This window comes from Bufo gargarizans, chromosome 9 (genome assembly GCF_014858855.1).
Source record: "Bufo gargarizans isolate SCDJY-AF-19 chromosome 9, ASM1485885v1, whole genome shotgun sequence".
NCBI classification, from domain to species: domain Eukaryota; kingdom Metazoa; phylum Chordata; class Amphibia; order Anura; family Bufonidae; genus Bufo; species Bufo gargarizans.
The window spans coordinates 160,124,796-160,151,080 of NC_058088.1; the positions used below are offsets into that span (position 1 = coordinate 160,124,796).

Consider the following 26,285-nt stretch of genomic DNA (forward strand, 5'->3'; position numbering starts at 1 on the left):
AGCAGGTTAGAGAGAAGTTGGGAGTTTGGAGAAGGATAGGAGGTAGACTTTGTGTGTGCAACCTGTTCAAAGAATGGAGCAGAAGACTGATGCCTGCCATGAGGGAGACCACCCTTTGGTTGCTGAATATTAGTTACAGAGGATCCAGAGTATTGAAAAGCTGAGTAACCAGAGCAAGATCAGGAACCAAGTAAAGTAATACCATCATTCCTCCTACAAAGTTGAGCTGGAACCTACATACACTACCTCACTGAGCCTGCTATTGGGATTTGTAGCTTCACCATCTTTATGGATGACAAAGTGCTGCTATTGGATGATACTTATTGCAAGACAACAAATTACAAGTTCCTGTTTGGTTCAACTTCTGCCTCTCTCATTATTCTACTTCATCTCCTAATTCCACCTGCAATGAGCAGGACCGTGGTACAATGCAGTGGGTCAGGATAGATATATGTATAAGGCTACATTCACACGTCAGTATTTTCCTATATCCCGATTTTCGGTCCGTTTTTTGCGGATCCGTTGTTCCTGAAAATGTTTCCGTATGTCATCCTATGTAATCCGTTTTTTGCGGATCCGCAAAAAAAACGGAAACATGTATAAAGTTCAATAATCAAATAAAGTTGTTTGGATTTCTTTGAAAAAAAATGGAAAAAATAAAAAAATAAAATTTGTTATGTGTTTCCAGGAAGGGATTCCGCAAAAAACGGATGACATACGGAATGACATCCGAATGTCTTCCGTTTTTTGCGGATCCATTGACTTTGTATTGTACCAGGATCCGAATTTTGCGGACAAGAATAGGACGTTTTATATTTAAACGGACATGCGGAACGGAACAACGGAAACGGACAGCACACATTGTGCTGTCCGATTTTTTCCAGGACCCATTGAAAATGAATGGGTCCAGATCTGGTCCTGATCTGTTCCGCAAAAAACGGAACAGATCAGGAAAGAAAAAACGGACGTGTGAATGGACCCTAAGTCTATAGTTTGTTCGTGACTCCAATTGCAGCTTGCGCAGGTACTGTAGCAGGGCCCTTTAAGATGTTATAACTCACGTACCAGGTGAGGAATGCCAGAGGGAGATAATGTCTCTGTGTAGTGTCAACGGTGTCTCCTACCTTGGTATGTCTGGACTCCTGAATCCTGGCTCACTTGCAATAAAATTGAGTGTGGTCAATAGGAGTAATGGAGGAATGATTGAGATCCAGACTTGAAGTATAATGCAACTTTTCTTTACTGAATGGCAACAGAAATCCATATAAGTTACAGCTTTAGTCTTGGGTCCCAGCAAGTATTGGCAATATGGGCAGGAATCTATATATATTCTGCTTCTTGTCATATGCCTAGTGGATCTGGCAGGTATCTATCTTCTGCTCTGTCTTCTGCTTGATGTGGGCCTGACTAGCTGAGGAGGAATTTGGCTTCTCCTGGTCTCTGAATCACAGACATATAGTGGCCAATATGGGGGAACTGCCCAAACACCAAACACTGTAGCGTGTTTATCATTGGGCGAGCAGTCCCACCGCATGTGAACCACTAAAATACCGTGGCAAGTATGGGGGAGCTGCTCAAACCCCAAACACTGTGGCGTGTTTCTCATTGGGGGAGCAGTCCCACCGCATGTGGACCGCAGCAAACGACCATCCCGAGCAATTATGCGTACAAAGGAGGACGCCCGCGCGGTCCACATGCACCACAACAGCATCCTACACAGACTGGAGTATTGTGCGGATGACAATACAATTATACAAATCACTGAAGAAAGTGCACCAAACGGATATGCCACTGACTATACTAGCTGGTCATACAAGCAGATGTTAAAAGCTGAGACTTTTGCCAATATATTCCTGTCAGGAAGATATCGGAGCCCAACATGCACCATGCTGAGAACCGTGACGTGGTGCATGTTGGGCTCCGATATCTTCCTGACAGGAATATATTGGTAAAAGTCTCAGCTTTTAACATCTGCTTGTATGACCAGCTAGTATAGTCAGTGGTATATCCGTTTGGTGCACTTTCTTCAGTGATTTGTTCTCCTGGACTCTGGATAAGTACTCACAGGACTGCTCGCAGGGAATGGTTTCTTTCTGGAGATCTGTAGTTCTGGGAGGTGTTGCTGCTTTGTCACCAGCTGAGGTAGATGACTCAGGCTGGGAAGAGTGATCCTTGGCCTCAGCCTGGTTCTGGGAGCTCCTACTAACACAGCCTTCCCCAAGCAGGGGTGGCTGGTACACTAACTTAACTTCCTTTTCCTCCTCATGAGACAGGACATGGGAACAGTCCACTTCTGCTCACACAGGGGAGACTAGACTGGAATGAACTATTCCAGTCTAGCAATACTAAACTGGCTAAGGTCTGCTGAACATATTGCTGCCACCTGCTGGTGCACATGGAAATTACAGCAAAATACATAAAACAGGCCTAGAAAATGTATATACAGGAAAATGCTAAGTTAGATTACACAAGATGACAATACATATACACCTGACATGTTGTAGCGGGGAGAAAGAGTTTAGTGACATACTCTGGGATGTTACATACCCCCTTACTTTAAGTTAAGCCGTCCTCGGCTTACGCTAGGAGGGTGAAGGAATCAGCTCTGGGTACCCAATAAAATACAAAGTGCTGTGTGAATTTACATATAATGACATACATAGACAAAACATATAACGGCTTTCCCCGGGTTTCTGCCCGCTAGAGTAAGGTGTCCAACACACAGTTTCCTTCTCTTGGTATAACCAGGTAACCTAAATACTGCACACAGCAAACATTGCTGACTGACTTTTGGGGTATTGTCCACCAATACCAAAGAAAGTATGGGGGTGTCTTTACTCCGCAATCTCACCATTGTGTAATGCAAAGCCTGCAAATGGAAGGGTGGCTTTATCCTGTATTCCCTTCCCTGCGCCATAGCCTGAAGAAATTTGGCTTGTAGCACGATCACTATGATGTCACGCCAGACGGGATCTCAGACATGAGGGAGTATTTGACACATCACTACTGCAGTGATAAACCAAGACTGGTGGGGAGGACCAGAGCATGGTGCAGGGGATTAAAGTGCGCTTTTCCATTTTCGTTTTTCACTCCCTGCTTTCCCATAGTCCTAACATTTTTATTTTTCCATTAGCATAGCTTTATGAGGGCTTATTTTTTGCGGGATAAGTTGTAATTTCTAATGGCGCCATTTACGGTTGTATACAATGTAGTGGGAAGCAGAAAAAAAATGTCAAATGGGGTACAATTAAGGAAAAAACACAATTCTGGCAAAGGTTTTAATTTTTTTTTTACACTGTTCACTATGCGGTAAAATTGACCCATTATCTTCATTCTCCAGGTCAGTACGGATCCAACAATATGTATGTGCTAACCAATGAGTCACCGTGCTGCCCACAGTGTGTGACAACTTTTTGTAAAATTATTCTGATACAGTGAAATGTCAAGTTGCACAAACAAGATAAAATTTTTACAGGACTGTATAAAGCTGTGTAACAGACCAATAGTGCAATACAATTGCACAAAACATTACTGAACAAAATAATGGATTTAAGGGAACAGGGTGGGAGTGAGAAGAAGGTCTTCTGGAAGCCTGGATGGTCTTAAGGTAGGTTTCAATTGTAGGCAGAGTACTGTGACAGGTATGACACTACATGAAACAGTTCTCATGGGAGAAGGGCATTGTATAAATGTAATTTAGTAAGTATAGTGTATCTCGTATGATATTGTAGTTGTACTCAAAGAGGAGATCTGTTTCGCAGATATATCAGACCGCAAACTGGAGACCATCATCCCTAGCAAATCTCTGTCATTTTAGGTGTAATTTCCTGTATTTACTCCAGGGACCCCAAATTTCTTCAAATCTACGAGTGGTTCTAGAGTCCCAGTGTGCAATCTGTTCAAGTCGGTATAACTGATCACACTTCTGTATCCAATGTGGTTTTGTAGGGGGATCAATAGATTTCCAATTTACCGCAATCAGTAATATAGCAGCCGCAATCAGAATATTGCAGAGGGAATGAGTGTGTCTTGAGCACTGGATATCATTCAATATCCCGAAAAGTGTGTGACAACTTAAAGGATATGCCCTCCTGACCCATTTTCACCATGTAAACCAACCTCTCTGGTTTGTTTCCATCCTGTATGTAGTACTTCCTGTTGCCGTATCCATCCAAACCCATGATGCATTGCTACTTCCTCTGCCACAGCTGCAGCACTGCCCCTCACTACGCCTAACTAGTTTATAGCTCCTCCCACCCAGCTAGTAACATAGACACTCTCCTATCACTCACATGCCCATGCACATAACATCACAGGAAGTAAGCAAGAGCTGCACGGACATGGTCATGTGACCACAGCCCAGAAGATAGGAGGCATAAAGATAAAATAAATACATTACAAAATTACAGTGACCTACATATATGATTATTTTTAAAATGTGGGTGTGAACCCGAAATCCCCTTTAATTTCCCCATTGAATCCTATGGCAGAGAAAATACTATAGCAGCAGTATTTCTGTTCCTAGAACAACCGTTTGTCCATCGCCCTAGCCTAGTGCCATCTTTTGAGAAGGCAAAGGAGGGACGATATCAGCGGCACACCATAGCAAATAGTTTTAAGCCATGCCTCTAACCTAATCTATGCCTATATATTCACACCCAGTACTGCCCAGTCCCTCTTCTGCTCCCATACAGTAACAGTGCCCCACACATAGTAACAATACCCGGTTAAAATGTCCTCTTAGTGTCCCTGACCCAGTATAATGCTTCCCTTAGTATCCACCATGGAGTATGATGCCCCTAATTTTCTCTCACAGTCGAAAGTTGCCACAAGTGCCCAGTGGCGGATTATAATTGGGGCGTTTGGGTCGGCAGCCCCGGGCCCAGGGTGAGTGAAGGGCCCATCGCCAATTTGCCATCCTAAACGCCCCATTTTGCGCCACCACCAGACTCCAACTTACTAAAATATATCTGCAGTAGCGACGCACAGCCAGCGCTGCCTGCTGCAGTGCAGACAGTAACAGCCGGCCGGCTTGCTTGATCCTGCCCCCGTCAGCGCCGAAGGCTGTAAAAATGAAGCAGGACGGATTCACCGGAAGACAGAGTGCTGAGGAGAGGAGGGGGGCACGTGACTCAGTCAGTCACTCACTGTAGCTCCGCCTCCTCCATCACAGAAGGCACGCTGCAGTGCTTTATTCCCACCACCGATGTTCCCGCCCCCAGTCTTCTCAGTGCCACCACTTACTATTGCCAGCGCCAGGAGTCAGGGCAGCCTGGCTGGGTCTGTGAGAGAAAGCAGCATGGAGGACCTGCTTCGTCGGAGTTAACTTCCAGCATTCCAGTGGGCAGGCGCAGCAGCAGCCAAAGCTAGTAAATTTTAATGAATGGTGATGGCCTGGGCAGCAGGGCAGTGGGACTGTGGGCTGCCTGTGTCTGTGAGTGAGAGGCAGAGCAGCAGTGGCCATTTTAGTCAGATTACAGGCTACAGCCACTCTGCGGCTTTGGCTCTGCCTCTAATCTGACTGAAATGGCTGCTGCTGTCTGGCCTCTGCTCTGCCTCTTTTTTCACCACAGGTGCCACTGCCCATCACAAAGTGTGTTTGACTATAAAAATTATGGATTATTACACCAAGTGTTTGATATTAAAATGGTGGATTACAATTGATCCTTCTCTTTACAGGTGCCTAGCCCAGCACACCAAGTTTTTGACCATCAAAATGATGGATTATTAATCCCTGTATGATACAGGGATTAATAATCCACCATTTTGATGTTCAAACACTTGGTGTGCTGGTCTGGGCACGTGTGAGGAGAATGATCAATAGGAATCCACCATTTTGATGTTCAAACACTTGGTGTGCTGGTCTGGGCACGTGTGAGGAGAAGGATCAATAGGAATCCACCATTTTGATGTTCAAACACTTGGTGTGCTGAGCTGGGCACTAGGGATGAGCGAATTTCTGTTTTCAAGTTCGGCGTATAAAGTTCGGGTTATCTAAGAATTCCGTTATGGATATTCCGCTACCACGGACCCTAAGTTATGGTTCCTGTTTGCAGAATCCATAATGGAATTCTTAGATAACCCATACCTTATATACCGAGCTTGAAAACAGAAGTTCGCTCAACACTACTGGGCACCTGTGAGGAGCAGTGGCACAGAGACATTGGCCAGCAGTCGCCATTTCAGTCAGAACCGAGCCAAAGTTCCAGAGTGGTTCCTCCTCAAATATAGATTACTAATCCACCATCATGTTATATTTATTCTACAGATCTGCTTATTCCACTATGATTACCTCCTGTGAAATCCAGCATCTCACAGAAGCAAAGAACACAAGAGCAGGCAGTCCTACAAGACAACGGCAGGCAGTCCTACAAGAGGATCACAAGCCATTCATTTCGACGGTAAGAAGCTGTCTATGCAAACTGTTTGGTAGGCAGGTCGCTGGTGAGAAATTCCCTTCAAAGGGGTTGGCCACTTTCTGGTAATTGTTGACCAATGTGTTTCTGAGATGATATGACACTTACTAATAGTCCTTGGTGAAATTCTGCACCATTTTCTATATTTCATAAGGTATGCTCCCTTGTTTACAAAGTCTCTTGTGCTGTCCACACAGAGATCCTGTCCATAAGATGGCCGCTGATGGAGGGTCATGTGACCAGGCAAATCACCTCCATGTGATGTCTCCTCTATGCAAAGACACTGCATCTGCCATCTGTACTTGTTCTGTTTGGAGTTTAGTACAGGTGCAGTGTGTTTGAATGAATGAGCCATCAAATGGAGGTGATTTCCCTGGTCACAGGACCATCAGCTGCTATTTTATGGACAGGACCTCTATGTAGAAATAAGGAAGCATACTTGATCAAATATAGAAAATGGTTCAGAATTTCAACAAGGACTATATAAGTAAGTGCTATATAATGATCTCACAAACACATTAATCAACAGTAGCCAGAAAGTGTCCAACCCCTTTAAGAATTTTAGCATGCAGCTAGAATATGTTATATTTATTCTACAGATATCATTATCGCCTCAGAAATACGTCTCACAGAAGCCTACAAGACGAGGGCAGGCAGTCCTACAAGAGAATCACAAGCTATTCATTTCAAAGGTGAGAAGTTAAATATATTTATATATGGAGCATATGTAAATCAGAAAACCAAATCCAGAGCCTTTGTTAAAATCAGCCCTTTAATAATCAGTTAAAGAAGCACTCCGTACAATTTTTTTTTGGCCTATATAGTGCAGAATAATCCATTATAAAAAAAATAATAATAACCTGCCACCAGGTAGTAAAGTTCAAATCTGCTGTATGAAGGATTGATATAAAATATCAACAGATATGGAATAAAACTTGGCTTTCTTCAACTCGTCCTCAACTGTAAACATAACTTTTATATAGCAAAAGGAGCTTTATACGTTTTTTGGTTAAATATTCATCCAAACTTGTAACTTATACATGTATAACCCTCTGCTTTTTCTATACTTAAGCGGTTTTCACTTCAGCTAATGGCATTTATCTCGTAGACGATGTTAACATGAGCCACTTACTAATGTATAGTGATTATCCATATTGTCTCCTTTCCTGGCTTGATTCATTTTTCCATCACATTATACACTGCTAGTTTTCATAGGTACGACCACCCTATAATCCAGCAGCGGTGGTCGTGCTTGCACACTATAGGAGAAAGTTCCAGACTCACTGGTGGCCGAGACCACATGAGTGCACAATCTTTCCTATAGTGTGCTAGCACTACTGATGGATTTGATGGATTGCAGGGTGGTCATAATAAGCATGAAAATGAGCAGTGTTATAATGTTATGGAAAAATGCATCCAGCAAAGGAGGCAATATGGACAATCACAATACATTAGTAAGTGCCTTGTATTAACTTTCTCTACATGATAAATGCCACTTACTGAAGTGAGACAAAGCCTTATACTGGGGTCTCATTATACACAAGGCACATTTACTTGCGCCAATCTTAGAGGCAGTTACTGGGTGGAGAGTGCACATATGATTTTGTAATATTTTTTGTAATATTTTCGGATTCTAGATTGTTCATTTTTTGAGCATGATTATGGGGGATGTTATAAATGTATGTGGTCTGTAAGAGTGTATGTCCTCTGACACTTACTATTGTATACAGTATGGCACTATTGTACATTTTCCAAACTGGTTGTACAGAAAACTGACTTGGTTGTCCCGAGCAACCAATCAGATCCCACCTTTCATTTTTCAGATCTCATTTGGGAAATGAAAGGTGGAATCTGATTGTTTGCTATAAGTAACCAAGTCACTTTTCCTTTTAATTTTGTTTGGATAAATCTTTCCCTGTAATAAAAAAAACAAAAAAAACATTTAATATATTATTTGAAGGACCATTTACCATTGTTATAAAAACTTCAATAAAGGTTCGAAGTTTGCAAATAATTTCATGTTGTGTAGTTATCTTTAAATATTTACTATAAATATGGGGCAGAACACCGAATTGGGGGGGGGGGGGGGGGGGTCGGGGTCATTGATAAATATTGAAAAGAGGCCCAAGTTTGGGAAACAGCCCCGGGCCTATGAGGCACTTAATCCGCCCCTGCAAGTGCCCCCCTACACAGAGTGATGCCCACTTAAGTGCTCCCAACACAGTATGAATGTTTCATAAGTGTGCCCATACACAGTGATGCCACTTAGTTTAAATAATCACCTATACCAGGTTCCCAGTCTGTGGTTTGGAGCAGGAGGCACCGAATTGTTGGCAGCAGGGGAATAGTGGAGCAGGAAGCTCAGGGCTCCCTGCTTCACCACCATGTTCAACTGTGTGTGTGTCCTGAGGAAGCAGATACTGTTGAAGTCAGAACATGCGGCAGCCATCCCCGGACCAAGGCGGAAATTTGGGACTGTCCCCCCGGATACAGGACACGTATGACCAGTTTGAATGACTGTAAAAGCCAATATTGCTACAATGTGTTTGGCTGCATAGATGTAACTGGTGTTGGACTGGATGGAGTCCCTAGGCCAAAGTTGCCAACAGTCCTGAATTTGCAGGTATGGTCCCTGATTTTTAGAGACTGTTTCTGAAAATTTGGGCTGAAAATGGGCGTGACTAATGTGGGTGGTCCTGGGGTGGGGTTTTATATGCCCCGATTTTACCAACCTAAATATTGATAAGTTTGCCCTAGGGCCTAGGCCCACCTGAAGAAAGCATTCTGAGGGCCCACTCTGATAGAGGACCTTAGGGGTCCTGTTTTAGTAGGAGTCCATTATTATCAGAGCTCGGACCTACTAGAGGACCCTCTGGAACTCTGGTGGGCCAGCTCGACCCTGGACGTAACAAACAAGCATTCACCAGACAATACTCGGTCAGCGGTCTTCTGTCTAATGTGTACAGTCACCTATACACAGTGCAAGAGAAAGCACAGCAGTCATCCAATCAGATTTCAGCTCTCATTGTTCATAAAGCATAATAAAAATGAAAGCAGTAACCTCATTGGTTGCTGTGGCCAACATCACCAGTGCACTCATTTTGACAACTCCCCTACTTACCACTGCAGCATCCAATGTATAATACAGCACTGTGAGCTATAGCAGACAGCTGCCAGGGGCTACACATGCCGATACTGCTTTAATATTTATTTAGGGGCGCTTGTTGCTATTTGACAGCTGTCAATAAAGTTCATTGACTAAGCAGCGGATGTTTACAGTGGAATGCCTTCTCGTGTCACGTGGTGCGGCGCGTGTCGTCACTTCCGGCGCGGATCCGTTCATGGCCTGGATCCGGGAGGTGAGGAACCTGAGTAGGGGGTTGTATAGTAAAGCAGGGAGGGGGTTGGCGCGCTGTCGGGTGTGATGGCGCGGAGGGTGGCAGCGCCGGGGGACTGTCGGTTCGAGCTGTTACAGTGCGGCTTCCGTAGTGCATAGGCTGCCTGTCACAGTGTGCACGGCGCTGTGCAGAAGAGTCGGCGGCTCCCAGCTGTGCATTCATTTATCTCGCTTTGCGACAGTCACGACATGGCCTGTCTGAGGTGATTGCGCTGTCAGGCAGTGTGGGTGCAGTCCAGCCTGCAGGAAGGGAGGGGAAGCCTGAGCCCTGTATGGAGAAGCTTCCCTGGAATAGAGGTCTTGATGGGAGCTCTCTGCCCCAGAGCATGCTGGAACTTGTAGTGCTATGTCCCTTGTTCTGTGTGGTGTGAAATGACAGTTCGGACAAATCTGCCGCCAATCCACAAGTTTTGGATTCCGATTTCCATGTGAATTTGTTATGTCCACATGACGGATCTTTGGCATAGGTTTTACTGGGGGTCCGGTGCTGAAACCACCTCCCATTGTTTTCAATGAGAAGCTTCGCCGCAGGAATTTTCACGTGCGGTTTTTCAAGACCACGCCAGGAACGTCCACGTCCACCTTGGTGCGGACCCTTTGGAAAGAGCCTGCTCGTGGTTTATCTCTATTCAGTGGAGAGACCACAGCATTGAAAATAAAAACCCACCACAGAAGCGGCAGCGGGTTTCTACCGTAGGATGCGTGGATGATTTTGACCGGGTGAAATCTGCCTCCAAATCCACAACTAATATTATTCACGTAAGACGTGGATTTCTTCATGGCGTAAAATTCTGCATGGGGTATGTTCACACTGCTGCACCCGTGCATGTGAATGGGATTTCCACACGCAGTTACTTAGAGGTAAATTGAATGAATTTCGTGCAGGTCGTTCAGTCAGGCTGGGCCTACACAGCGATTTTGGCGCAACAGGTGGTGGCCGACCAAGGATTGCAGTGTGGCTGGGAAGCCATAGACATGAATAGGGTCGCAGGGCCGCTCATACGTATTTTGCGATTCTGAGGTTTTCGGTTGCCATTTCTATGGCTGCACTGCGATCCCTGGTCGCACGACATGTAATGCCCAAGATCGCTGTGTGGCCCGAGCGCTATTTATTTCAGTTAGGAAACACAAGGATTAGCGCCATTGAATGACAGATGGGCTGTCATGTGGAAATTTAAAGGGGTTTTCCAAGATTTTGATACTGATGACCTATCCTCAGGATAGCTCATCAGTATCTGATTGGTAGGGGTCTGGGACCCCCACCGATCAGCTGTTTGGGAAGGTAGCAGTACTCACAGGAGCGCCACTGCCTTCTGCAACCAGCGATCTCCTCCACAGTATGAGAGATCTGCTGCTGGTAAACGACGATTTAGGTGCCTACACAAACTATCCAATTACCTGACGAATGAGCCTTTCACTCGTTCATTGGGTAATCGGCGGCACCTTTTACACTGCCAGATAATCGCTAACAAGCGTTCCTATGTGTGCCCTATAAAGAGCCCTTTAAGGCTATGTACACCTTTTGTGGGGCCTTTTTTTTTATTGCATTGTACTCATTATGAGCTAAAAATACTTTTTTTTTTTTATTGGCCTTTATTACAAATATAGAGCCCTTTTTCTGTACTCGGCTGAGATGCTCTAATAGAGGAATCTGAATGTTCTCTCTGCTCCGTCGGCCAACTAATCTGACGTGCTCCTTATCTCTGCTCTGACATTATAAACACTTATTACAGCCCAGCTCTTATCTTACTGATAAGAATGTGGCTTAAATAAGGGCCAAGAATCGCTTAGATTATCGCTAACGAGCTTTTCATAGTAACACTTATTAGCGATTGGATGGTGTAAATGTACCGCTGATTACTCGATGAGCGAGCAAAACGCTCATTCATCGGGTAATCCCATTGTTTGTGTGTACGCAAACATGTTTGTTTACCGGCAGCAGATCTTGCCTTGTAAACACAATCGCCTGCTGGCAAACGAGTCCTTATGGGGAAGAGCGATGGCGATAGTAATCCCTCCTCCCCATACTCTGGAGGAGATCCGCAGTGGTCTCCTCCACCAGCGATCAGCAGAGTATCGGGAAGGAAGACTTCCTTCCTGTCAATCGCCTGCAAAATTGGCCCATGTAAAGGCACCTTAAAGGGTTTGTGTCCCTTCAGCAAGTGGCATTTATCATGTATAGAAAGTTAATACAAGGCACTTACTAATGTATTGTTATTATCCATATTGCCTCCTTTGCTGGCTGGATTTATTTTTCCATCCCATTATACAGTGGTCGTATCCAAAGGTTATGACTAGGGATGAGTGAGTCGACTTAGGATGAAACATCCAAAATTGATTTGCGTAAAACTTTGTTCTAATACTGTATGGAGCGAGCGCTCTGTACAGTATTAGAATGTATTGGCTCTGATGAGCCGAAGTTATTACATAATAATATCATTAATTTGTACTGTAAAACCATCTCCCAAACTCGGGTTTGGTTCGATGTGGTACCTTGGAACCGAAACAGAGTTCGGGAAATGTTTTTTTTTACAGTATAAATCAATTTCTGAAGTCATTATGTGAAGTCTCGCGAGACTTTGCGAAGTAATAACTTTGGCTCATTGGAGCCAATACATTCTAATACTGTACAGACGCTCGCTCCGTACAGTAAATCAACTTCTGGATGTTTCCAGCAGCGGTGGTCGTGCTTTCACACTATAGGAGAAATCGTCGGCCTCTCTGGTGGCCGGACCTGTGGGGGCGCACATAGGCACGCATGCGCAGCAGATCCTATCCTGTGCTCTACAGCGGTGGTCGTAACCCCTGGATACGAACAGTGTATAATGTGAGAGAAAAATGAATCTAGCAAGCAAAGGAGACAATCACAATACATTAGTAAGTGCCTTGTACTAACTTTCTCTACATGATAAGGGCTTGTTCACACGACCGTGCCGTTTTTATGCGATCCACAAATTGCGGATCTGTAAAAAAAGGAGGCCACGCGTGTTCAGAATGGAACAGGAGGCCCATTATAGAAATGCCTTTTCTTGTCCGCAAATCGGACAAGAATAGGACAGGACTTATAATTTTTGTGGGGCCACGGGACAGAGCAATGGATGCGGACAGCACACGGAGTGCTGTCTGCATCTTTTGCGGACCCATTGAAATGAAAGGTTCCGTATACAGACCGTATGCGGAATGCAGAAAATGGCCCGTATATGGAATGCAAAATACGTTCATGTGAACAAGCCCTAAATGTCATTTGCTGAAGTCAGACAACCCCTTTAAACCTAACACTTTTATCTAGAAATACCACTGCAGTTTGTGTACTCCAACCCCTCCTGGAGCGAGTTTGCATCCTTTCACCATTCATCCGACTGATGCCATACAGTGGTCTCCGTTCACCATAGAGTGTGATGGTAAAAAGAAGCACATTTTTTTTGCAATTCTAAAAAACACATACTTTTTTTTATTTTTTATTATTATACCAGACTGTGCAGTATACAAGACCTTGTATGTCAAATGGAGGCATAAAACGTGATGTGCGCCCACCCTTAGGCCGAATGCACATGGCCGTGGAACACTAGTGTATTACTGTAGTGCAGCGGCGGCATGAAGCGAACGACGTCATAGCAACCAATGACGCCGTGCGCTCCAGCTGTCAGCAGGATGCCAGGCCGGGATACCGCAGCCGTGTGCATTCGGCCTTAGTGATACATCTGGGTTGACACTAAGTACCATAGCTAACCGCACCCACGGTCCCGACCACTTTTTTTAGAACTGGAGCGAGATGTAAGGGTGCCGTCACACGTGGAAGAGAAATGCACTCTGAAATCTGCATATTTTTAGGTTTGTGCTGTTTGTATTGCAGATTATAATTTTCCATTGAAATCTGTGGAGAAATTGTGCCTCACAAAATCCGCTACATATCGGGGATCATTTTCTATTCCCTCCATGCCCGTTTTCTCTCGTAAAAGTAAAATGTTTAGGCGTAAGTGATGTTTTTACGAAGCAGTGGCCTCCTGGCACATTTACCATCGTTTTCACTGGTTTACTGGCGTAAATGATGATTGAAATCTACTCCAGGTACGAGCTGGAGCGGATTTCAATCTAGGCACATAGGGGGAGATTTATGACATTGGTGTAAAGAAGAACTGGCTTCGTTGCCCATAGCAGCCAATCAGATTCCACCTTTCATTTTCCAGAGGAGCTGTCCAAAATGAAAGGTGGAATCTGATTGGTTGCTATGGGCAACAAAGCCAGTTCTACTTTATACCAGTTTGATAAATCTCCTAAATTAAGCAGTGACACGGGGGGATATCAGGACTGGCTTAGAATCGCTTGTCTTGATAAATGACCCCCACCATGTTTTCCGCAGCGGAGCACATATGTACGTATTTTTAGAGTAGACAGACCTGAATGTCTTTAGAATCCATGGAGGACTATTCATCTTGCGGATTTTTCTGTCAGGCCGTCGCTGTGTAGCCATATCCTTGCCACGTGACACGTGTCGCCATGTAGCCCTAGCCGTCAGTCAGATTCCAGATCTTTCTGCAGCAGCCTTTTTGAAAGGCTGTGGGCCGCTCTTCTACTTTTGCCTCGGTTTTGCTAGCTCTCCCCCAGTTGATCTAAGGCCTTGTTCAACTCTCCGGTAGGAGATTCGGCAGGCTATTGTGGCACAGAGTAGCCCGCCGAATCCCGTACTTTGCCGCCAGCTCCCCCACTGACTGTAGTGAGGTCTGGAGAAGATCCGGCCGGCAGTTGTGCAGGATCAGGCTGCCGGATCTCTTTAAGGGCTCATTCACATGACTGTATACGTTTTTGCGGTACACAAAACACGGGTACGGCCGAGTCCCTTCTCCATTTTGCGGAACGGCTAGCCCCATGATAGAAATGCTCTATCTTTTGTGGGGCTGCAGAGCAGATGTACGCAAGCTGACAGCACATGGTGTGTCGTCCACGTCTTTTGCGTCCCCGTTGAAGTGAATGGGTCTGCATCCATTCTGTGAAATTGCAAAACGGATGCAGACACAAATATATGGTCGTGTGAATGGGCCCTAACGGACACGTGAACATAGCCTGGGAACACTTTATATACCGCACTTGTTTCCGAGCACCCTCTTTTAGTAACACCTGAATATTTAGAGGCATACGTGTAAGTCAGGCTGACTATCGGGTACAAACGGTCCGTGTAAAGGTGCCGCTGATTTCATAGTAGGCCATTTATTAAAGCTCATCTACGCCACGTATGACAAATGGGCCAGCTTTGGACCGAAACTCCAGCCATAGCAAATTTACTACTTTTTCCCCTGTAAACTACACCAGCCAGTGGCGCCAGGACTAGGATATGCGCCTAATGTATGACTAGGTGCACGCCTCTTCATAAATGAGCCATATACTACAGCGGCGCAGGGGAGAACAACAAAGACCGGCGTATGTACTGCTGAGCCAAGCAGCTCGTATTATCAGCGACGTGCAGTATATTACCGCACTGTAGTGATGCTTTATATAGATTGTGGTTTTGATTGGTGTCGTGTAAGTGATGATGAAACTCTTTACAGTACTTCTGTGGCACAAACTGATGCCTCGGTCAGTGATTGTGAGCCAAAACCAGGGGTGGCTCTGAACACAGATCAGGTGCAGGTCTTATACGCTATATATGTGGAGGCTCCAATCCTAGTTATTGCTCCTGTAATGTGTTTAAAGCCGCACCAGGTTTTGGCTCAAAATCACTGATGGAAATGATCACCGACGTGTGAATGAGGCTTAGGTCTCACGTACACGACCGTTGTATGTTTTGCAGTCTGCAAAGCACAGATGGCGTCCATGTGCGTTCCGCAATTTGTGGAACGGCGCAGACAGCCATTGATATAACTGTCTATTCGTGTCTGCAAAATTGACAAGAATAGGACAGGTTATATATTTTTTGCGGACCACGGAACTGAGCAACGGATGCGGAAAGCACACGGAGTGCTGTCCTCATCTTTTGCGGCCCATTGAAGTGAATGGGTCCGCATCCGAGCCGCAACTACTGCAACTCTGATACGGACCAAAACAACGGTTGTGTGCAGGAGGCCTTAATGGGGGAAGCAGTGTTTCTGGTGTATGTCGCAGGCTACATCTCTGTTCACACCAAACATGTACAGAGCGCGGTCACCGGACTTTCCTCGTGATGGAGGTTCCTGCTGGAGCGCTTGTTTGCAGAGGCACTTCCCAGTTGAAGAAAACAAAAATCCATTGTGCGCCTTGGGCAGAACTCAGTCATCACCCATTTATTGTGCTTTCCAGTCCTCGGCGCGCTTCTCTATAGATCTACATGGAAGGAGTCTTTATATGGATTCATACAGATGCTCATAGACTGATTTGACAAGAACGGACATTTCTCATGTCGGAGAGCCTTCGCCAGTCGTATGAAGTCCTCGCTGGCACATGCGGCATTTTGGAAGCGGCGAAAGTAAAGGCATAAATAAAAGGCTTATTCTGTGTTTGTGCTGCATTCCCTTCCAGCAAATTGAACAAAAAGCACAGACGGCAAAATAAAACGAATTAAAGTTCTATTTACACGCACCGACTGAGCAGGTAATTATGTGGAAGAAACTGTTCATTCCCAGTAATTGCCTGCTTACAACAATCACCTCCACTGTATGGGGATCGATGGCTACGACAGTCGTTCAGATTCACGGGCAGACGGCATGCTCTGCTACCAGAAACAATGGGGGACATTTACTAAGACGACTTTTTATGCAAGTCTTTGTTGTTCACCTCTGCGCTGCTGTAGTATATGGTTAATTTATGAAGAGGTGTGCGCCCCGTCATAAGTTAGGCACCCTGCCTGTGTAGTTTTCAGGTACTTTTATATATTTTTTTTTTTGCCTATTTCCACGTGAAAAAGTAGTAAATTTGCCGGGACTGGTGTCTTAGCTCCGCCCACATGCCGTGGCGTAAAAACTCCCATTTGACAAAATATTGTTCCACAGGCATCAAAATACTTGAAAAAAATCTCCTTTGCGACTATTTTTTATACCAGATGAGCTTTAATAAATGACCTACTATGAAATCACCTGAAATCCGGTGATCAGCGGCACCTTTACACGGACCGTTTTTTATCAGGAATGAGCCGTTGTAGGAACGTTTGTTCCCGATAATCGGCCTAATTTACCCTAAAGGGGTTGTCCACTTTTTAGGATAGGTCATCAATATCAGATTCGCGTCAGTCCAACTCCCAGCCCCCCCCCCCCCCCTCCGACCAGCTGTTTGAAGAGAAGGCAGTGCTGATATGAGCGCTCTCTTTACCTGCTCGCAGCAGTGGTGAGCAGTGTAATTACTCTGTCTGTCCACAGAAGTAATGGGGGCGCCATACTTGGAATTATACCCGCTCATCGCTGCAGCGAGCAGGTAAACAGCAGAGAAGGCAGCGCAGATCTGATGTTGATGGGGTTTATATTCCCCATAGACCTTCAGCTAACATGTGGCGCTAACGTTTTTACTGCTATGTGAAAGCGCCCTGACTCCAACCTGTGGCCTCCAGATGTCTTACCTCCACTGGTGCATTGTAGCAAACAGAACAGGAGAGAGATTTGTTTTGCTGGGATATTTAGCGAGCGGATAACTGGCTATAATTTTAGAAGTTTTAGGTCAATATGGGTAGCGCGTTCCTTGACAGCAAATTGAGACAAACACTAACAGAAATCTGTCTATATTAGGCGTATTTCAGGCGCATATTGGTGCAGAAAAGTTCTTTGCGCCACAATCTGCCACTTTTCTTCTCACGCCAGGTTTAAAAAAGTGGGCCTGGCGTGGTAGGGGAGGGGCCGGCAGGCCCGTCTTGATCATAATTTTCTGTGCTTGTTTTAGGTGTGGACAATGGTCTAAAATCTATGCTAGCAAGTGAACTGGCCTAGATTTAGAAGTGGCGGTGCCCCCGGATCCACCGCCAGAGCAGAGGCTTATTTAATACCGGCATATAAAATGCCGGTCTTAATAAATGACCCCCAAGGTACATTAGAAAGTTCCAGAACTTTTCTTTATGTGATGATTCATTTTGGTTAGGCCTCACGCACAAGGCCATCACGTTTTGCTCTCCGCAAGCCACGGGTCTGCAAAATACGGATACCGGCTGTGAGCATCCAGCACTTTCCTCGGCCCCTAGAAATGCCTGCTCTTATCTGCAAAAGGAACAAGAATAATTTGTGGTACAGATGTGGACCGCACACGGATGACATCTGTGTAATGTCTATTTTCAATGGGGCCACAAAAAAATAAAATAAAATGGGTCTGCAAAAAATGTGGAACGGACACAGACCCAAAAACGGTTGTGTGAATGAGGCCTTTATGTGAGACTTTAAAGGGGTTGTCTCACTTCAGTAAGTGGCATTTATCATGTAGAGAAAGTTATTACAAGAAACTTCCTAATGTATTGTGTGATTGTCCATATTGTTTCCTTTGAATATATTCATTTTTTCTATCACATTATACACTGCTCGTTTCTATGGTTACGACCACCCTGCAATCCATCAGTAGTGGTCGTGCTTGCACAATATAGGAAAAAGCACCAACTTATAAGCGCTCCCATGGTCCCAGGCACAAGAGAGGCTTACATTTTTTCCTATAGTATGCAAGCACGACCACCACTGATGGATTGCAGGGTGGTCTGTAAAATCCAACATCTGATCCTTCCCTCTCAGGAGTTGGGAGGCTCCCACGCACATTAGATGGTCAGATGGTCCTGCTAAACTCAGTGGTTTCGCTAAGGCATGTATAGGGTCTGAATCCGGACCCAATGGGGCTGTGCAGATTAGCAGTGATTTTTCATGCATCACTTGTGCGTTGCGTGAAAATCGCAGCAGGTTCTATATTCTGCGTTTTTCACACAACGCAGGCCTCATAAGAATGAATGGGGCTGCGTGAAAATCGCAAGCATCTGCAAGCAACTGCGTATGCGGTGCGATTTTCATGCATGGTTGCTAGGAGATGATAGGGCTGAACAACCCCTGACCCCATTAAAGTAAATTCACTGTATCATTTTCCCTTATAACATAAGGATCTTCTATCTTCATTCAGCAGGACCTGCGCTGACGTCACCATGCTCACCCCGTGGTGAGCGTGATTACGTCAAAGGTCCTGAAAGAAGAAGAAAGAAGACTATGCCGGCTGCGCGAACAAGAGGATAAGGTTTTATTTTTTAACCCCTCAATCGACATTTTAGTAAGCATTCTGTATTAAGAATGCTATTATTTTCCCTTATAAGGCTACTTTCACACTTGCGTTCGGAGCGGATCCGTCTGGTATCTGCACAGACGGATCCGCACCTATAATGCAAACACTTAGATCCGTTCAGAACGGATCCGTTTGCATTACCATGAACAAAAAAATAAAAATTGGGGACGGATCCGTTTTTTAAAATTGAGCCATATAGTGTCAAATTCAAACGGATCCGTCCCCATTGACTTCCATTGTAAGTCTAGACGGATCAGTTTGCCTCCGCACAGCCAGGCGGACACCCGAACGCTGCAAGCAGCGTTCGGTTGTCCGCCTGCTGAGCGGAGCGGAGGACAGACGGTGCCAGACTGATGCATTCTGAGCGGATCCGCATCCACTCAGAATGCATTAGGGCTGGACGGATCCGTTCGGGGCCGCTTGTGAGAGCCTTTAAACGGAACTCGTGTTATAAGGGAAAATAATAAAATCTACACAACACCGATCCCAAACCTGAACCTTGAGTGAAGAAGTCCGGGTTCAGGTCTGGGTACCACATTCAGTTTTTTATCACGCATGTGCAAAACGCATTGCACCCGCGCGATAAAAACTGAACAACGCAATCGCAGTCAAAACTGACTGAAATTGCGTGTGCACTCTCGTGGGTTTCCCGCAATGCACACACAACGCATCCGGAGCAAATACGGGACGCCCGTGTGAAAGAGGCCTTAGGGTTTATTCTCGTGGTGTGGTCAAATTGTGGTCTGTTGTGATTACCACAAATTTGCTGTCAGAGGCTGTGGTTTTGGCTCGAATTTGCAAAAACATCTGTCCCAGCATCTAACGTCTCTGGGGCCAAAGTCTTCCCCCAAGGCAAATGTGGGGGGAGGGGAATAAGAATAGGGCTGTTAGTTTTCAGCTGCTCGCTACTTCTCCTCCCTCCCTGTTCAGGACACACGCATGCTTGGCCTGGGAGGCGTTCATCTGACAGCTATCTAAGGGCTCATGCACACAAACACATTGTCTATCCCTGTCAGTTCAGTTTTTTTTTTTTTTGTGTGGCCCGTATGCAGAACTATTCATTTCAATGTGTCCGCAAAAAAACGGAAGTTACTCCTTGTGCATTCAGTTTCCGTATGTCCGTTCCGCAAAGAATTAGAACGTGTCCAATTATTGTCCGCATTACAGACAAGGATAGGACTATTTTATTAGGGACCAGCTGTTCTGTTCCGCAAAATACGGAATGCACACAGGCGACATCCATATTTTTTGTGGATCCTTTTTTTGAGGACTGCAAAATACATACAGTCTTGTTTATGAGGCCTAATGCTCATGACTGGACATGAGGCTAGGTTGAAGTCTGGGATCCGGCGTGAAGTGTGTCCTAAAACATGTATATTCAATTCTGCAGCGTTTCTGTAACAGGCGCGCTGCAGTTTAGAAAATCCACATCATGACTAGAAGCCGCTGCAGATTTTTATTTTTTATATATATATTTTTTAATGGAGTCATTTAAAACCTTATTCACTAATCTTGTGCTGCACTTTACTGCGCGGATGTATGGCTCTATGGCCACAACAGATCTGCAGTGTGTGAATTCAGCTCTGCCCTCTCAGAGAACAAAGCTGGGCAGTTTTACTATTGAATGCTGCTGTACCACTATCTACTTCAAATATTTGCTTTGCAGTTATTTTTTTACATTTGGCTAAGTAGTAAGTAATATCTCCTGCAATTATTCCTCTGGTTACACATGCCACCCACTTGTCTAACATACCAGCTATTAAGTACTGCTGGCTTCTTACTCTGCAGCAGGCAGCCTTCACAGCTTCAGTAGCCATCAGCAACCCTCTCTCCTGACGCCCCATGCACATGCATGCCCGGCCGAACCCCTGTATGTGTTGTCAATGGGGAGAAGAGTTGCCAGACACCTGTGGTGGTAAGTTATCTCCTGAGAGAACAACAGGATAGCGCCCAGTCCTTTTCTCCCTCAACATCTATTGGCAGAGACTCGAGAGCCTCCCATACATATTAGATTATTCGGTGGTTTAGCTAAAAATAGGAGGTTCGGCCAACATTAGTGTAATAAATATATCTTTTAGGTATTGTCACAGAGGACTGGATCAGGTTCTCACTATGGAGTAGTCAACAGTTAACTATATCCTCCCAGCAGTTGCTTAAATGGGGGACCCCCATCCCTCGCCTCCTCACAGGCATGGTCATGGTGAAGAGGCTGTTTCCGTATTTCTAGTAACTCCTCAGAGCGGGCGTGCAAGTGAGTGAGACGGGTATGGATAGGTGCTACATGTGCATTTACTAAGTGGGCGAGGCAACTCTTTAGCGTAAAAAAAAAAAAGGTTGCAAGACCCTGTTTTGCTACTTTAACTCCTGTGTGACAGTATTTTGTTGCATGGCCATTTTCACTCCCTCCTTGCCACTTTGGAGGGGCCGGGGCTGGGACTTTGGCGCCGACAAATTGAAAGTTTTTTACACCTGGAAACTGGCATAACAGAGGAGTGCAGAGGTATGCCTAATTTATGACGAGTCGAATCCTCTGGCAGCGCAGACTGGGGTAAAACACTGGTCTTTGTAAATGACACCGCCCCGGTTGTCTTCAGTTGTGTCATAGAGATATACATAAATGAGTGGCCCAGATTTACTAATGTGTCTGCCCCAAAAATCTGTCTGGAAAGTGCTGCAATTTGGCAAATCTAGGGTTTCTACACTTTGTTCAGACATGATCCAGCCCGAGCCTCTGTGATAAATCTGGTGCAGGTCTAGGCAGCCTGTCTAAGCTTTGCCATCTTAAAGGGGGTATCCAGAAAATTATAATGATAACCTATCCTCAGGATAGGTAATTATCACATTGGTGGGGGTCCAAGTCCCGGCATCCCTGCCGTTCAGCAGCTTTCCAAGCACAGCACCGTACATTGTATAGTGGCTGTGCTTGGTATTGCAGCTCTGCCCCATTCACTTCTATGGGGCTTAGCTGCAAATAGGCCACGTGACTGATGTGATGTCTCATGGCCTAGGAAGAGGCCGCAGTGCTCACTGAGCGCGCCCGACCTCTTCTAACAGCTGATCAGCAGGGTTCCCGGGTGTTGGACTCCTGTCGATCTGATATTGACCTATCCCGATATCTAGAATGAAGACGTTTGTTCTCATTTACAATGTATGTTTTTCCTCTGCCTTATAACTACAGTGATTGAGGATATTCTTTGGATTACACAGGATAGTGTCTGACCGTGGGTCAGTAAAAAAAATAATCACGCAGACATACACTACTTTGATCTGTGATGCAAACCAAGCACGCCCATTGATATCTGTGGGTCCATGCAAATCACTGACACACATCCATGTTGTGTCTGTGTTGCGTCCGTTTTTCACTGAAGAGCAACGTCAGTGAATTACGGATGACACACGGATGGTAAAAATGGACAAACGGACTAACCATGGATCCTTCATGGATGAAACACGTACACTTTTTTTTCATGGACGTGAAATGGAAATGTGGACGAGGCCTGATACTGTCTGCCTAAGCAGCGTTCAGCTGTCCGCCTGTCCGTGCGGAGGCGAGCGGAGCGGAGGCTGAACGCCGCCAGACTGATGCAGTCTGAGCGGATCCGCTCCATTCAGGAGCGGATCCGAACGCTAGTGTGAAAGTAGCCTTAATTGGACCGAGTCAAACTGTGTTGGAAAACCCACAACTGTAGATTTATGCATTTGTTTAATAGAAGGAATAACAGAGGAACAACACTACAGAATTTAGAGAAAAAATGCTCCAGAAATGTTACATAATCAGCATTAGTTATTTGCTAAAATACACATGTCGGCAGTGTTAACGGTCTTTAATTAAATTACCTGATGATGTTTTTATGGACTTGCTCCTATTATTATTGGGTGTATCGACTGCCGCACATGGAGCATGGAGTGATATATTCAGTTTTTCTGCATATGTCAGCCCTTCCAGTGCCCGTCCTGACTGGTTTCAGACGAGTGTGTGACAGCTGCATGTGGCTTTGGGGCACTAGTAATTGAGAACTGTTGTGTTACTGTACTAAATAGGTCGTTAAAAATTTGTTTTTTAGAGAATACTACTTTTTTAATTCCTTTCAATTCAGGGCATTCTTTTTGTTGTGCTCTGCAGTTTTTTTTTTTTTTTACAATTCACTGCATGTTTTTAGTACAGTAGTATTTTGCAGCTTTGTTCTGCATGGCACCTCTGCGGGCACCCTTGTGGTGTTTTGCTAAGAAGGATATTCCCTGTATATGTGTCACAGGTTAAGGGGAGGGGAAAACACCAAATACACACCACAACGAATAGACAACAATCTAGGCCTCAAAAGCTAAGGAAGAGGGATGGTGACCTCCTAGTAATCCCTAGGCCTTTCCCTAACTCCTGCCAGTATGAGCAGATCATGATGGTGGAAATACTCGTACACCGGATACCTAAAGCCCTGCTAAAACTGATGAGCCCTAGGATAGGTAGCAAGGGATAAGACAGCTGGTTCCTTCCAGAATGAAGGAACCTGCGTCTCCCTGAGGCCTAGAAACAGCACACACCAGATAATAAGAAACAGCGAAGGCAACAAGTACTTGGCTTAGAGATGTATGGAGAAGCAGGAGATCAAAGACAAACCAGCACTAGCAACTCCAACCGCATGGTCAGCAGTGTGAGGCGGAGCTAAATAGAGCCTCACCACTGATAACGAGCGGCACCTGAGGAGAGGTGAGATCCTGCCAAACAATAACATATATATATATATATCTATAGGAAAACAGAGAGACCTGTCAGATAGCCTCACGTGCAGCAAGTCTATCCCATCTACTCGCCTCTCACAGGAGGGACCGTGACAATTAGACTTGGTGCCCATCTTTTACTTTTTGTAGATTCGTCCTTCCTAGGGTGTTTTTTCTTGTAATCTCAAAATGTGGCACATCTAGAAGTTGCTAGCTTTTCTATTAAAGCTTACATGACAAACTTTCACAGCTTTTTTTATTTATTTTTTCACCACAAGTTTTAAATTTTATTTAAATTTTTGCTTAATTACAAACCACCTCATTGCTGTAGACAATTATAACTGTGGCTACAACTCTCAAATGCTGAAGAAACAGGAACTTTCTGTGAACTCTGTGTACCTTTTTCCTGCTGTATGACTTGCAGTTTTAACTTTAGAAAGTATTTCTTGAAGTGTCTGCAGAGGTATCTATTGGCGTGCTGCGGCCTCCTACAGATTCTGGGGTATACAAATACAGTGAGAGGCACCCACAGGGGCATAACTGTAAGGGAAGCAGTGACATCAGGGCCCCTGGTGGCCATGGAAGGAGGTCTATAACCTTCCTAGTAGCGGGATAGCTCCTGGAGCTGATTAAGGCCCCACTCGCACAACCATTTTTTTGGTCCGCATCTGATCCACATTTTTTGCGGACTGGATGCGGAAAGCACACTGTGTACTGTCTGTATCCGTATGTCCGTTCCACAGTCCCTCACAAAGATGTTACAATGGGTCCACAAAAAAACGGATGCCACACACACATCCATCTGTATTATTTTTGCAGATCCGCAAATTACATACGGTTGTGTGACTGCACCCTAAGGGTCTGCGATCCACATGTTGGACATGTCCTATCATAACTGGCGCAGCAGCACAGACCCAGTGGGTCCACACTGCAATGTGGGGTGCACACGACGTGTCCATATTTTGTAGATCTGTGGTTCGTGGTCTTGGCCATGTGAATGCATCCTGTGATTGCATGGTTGTCCTTGGACAAAAATTCTGCCCTTTAAGTGGATGCATTTTCTATGAAGGTCACCGTCCTAGGATGGACTGTTTATTAGTATGCCATAAATGTCCTTTAAGTTGACTTTAGTTAACATTAGATTCATGTTAACCAAACCTACCAATTTTGGTGGGATCAGCTGAGCATCCAATGTGCCAAGGTGCCTCCTGACTCACCCATGACATCTGATGAGGCCAGACATATGTATGGAAGGATCTGCAAAAAGAGCATTCTTTCTCGTGTGCATGGCTGGCCTTCAAAAAAGATTCAGCCAACTTTTATTTATGTGTATGGCCACCATTTTCTTAAAGGGATTGTGTCACCTCAGCAAATAACTTTCCAGCCAGCAAAGGAAGCAATATGGACAATAACAATACATTAGTAAGTGACTTGTATAACTTCCTCTACATAAGTGACACTTGTCGAAGTGACACAACCCCTTTAAGGCTTGACAATTTATATCCTTTGTGGTCTGGTGGAGTTTCTTTAGAGAACTCAAAATGTTTCAGGAGCTTTCTGACTTCCAAGGTTCATCCAGCCTTACCTTGGGGGATGTCTTCTTAAAAGGGTTGTCCTATGTTATTTATTTTTTTGTTCTTTGTATGTTTATAACTCTGCAAATGAAAGGACTTTACAATTCGCTTACTTTATCTCCAGTTGCTGCTTTCTCAGATTTCACTGAGGGTCACATGACCCGTGATGTCAGCTTCTCTCCCTGCTCTGATGATGTTTTGTGCACAAGCCTGAGGAGCAGATATGTGCCTGTAGGAGAGGTCACTGTGCTGGCCATGCCCCCCTGCACTTGGCTGCTGCTTATTGCTTCTCTCCCTGGATTCTTGAGGGAAAACATTAACCCCTTCAGCTGCACAGACTCAGGGTTGAAGGCTTTACTGAGTAGCTGCAGGCAGTGAGGAGACAAATGCTGGGCACAGGAGCTCACAGAGAAGTTCTGCAGAGCATTGCACAGGAAAAGGTAGGGGGAAGAATCTGTGTGTATCAGCAGTGTCATTGTACAGATGGGACTTGTAGTCCTACACATACAACATGCTGCTGAGTCTCCCAGCAGGCAGACATGTCACTCAGGGCAGCTCTTGTATTCACTCCCTTTACAGAGCAGGGGGAGGGGCAGAAGTTTTTGTTATTGCAGGTAAACAAAGGGCCAGATGAGAACACGGGAAATGAGGAAATATATATTTTTTGCCTAAAACTTGCTTAGCTTATATATTGCTACCAATCAGATTTACAGTGCTATATATTTCTTTTTCATATTCGGACAACCTCTTTAACTTTACTCAAGTCTTTTCCTACATTTTAATTAAGAAGACGTTACGGGACAGCAGCTCCTCGGAATGTGCTGGAGACACCTGCTTCCTTCCCGACCTCTGCCTTTTGTTGCACAATTGCTCTTTGTTGGGGCATGCTCTGTTGTTTATGCCTTTCTTTTTCTTCCTACCTTGTCATTTAGTTTACACACCCTGTCGACTCTTCATGTGACATTTTCGATGCCGGGTTGCACA

The 26,285-nt window shown here is 45.0% G+C and overlaps 1 protein-coding gene across 2 annotated transcripts in view; it reads left to right on the forward strand.

Annotated features, from left to right (window-relative positions):
• The first annotated feature begins 9,696 nt into the window (after positions 1–9,696).
• Positions 9,697–26,285, forward strand: part of RABGAP1 (RAB GTPase activating protein 1) — a 176,162-nt gene continuing 159,573 nt past the window's right edge. The window contains exon 1 of one of the 2 annotated variants that reach the window (XM_044269095.1): positions 9,697–9,775. The gene's annotated coding sequence lies outside the window, so the exon portion shown is untranslated. Of the gene's footprint in view, positions 9,776–9,835; positions 10,675–26,285 lie in introns of those variants that run through there. The other variant, XM_044269096.1, reaches the window with a different exon arrangement.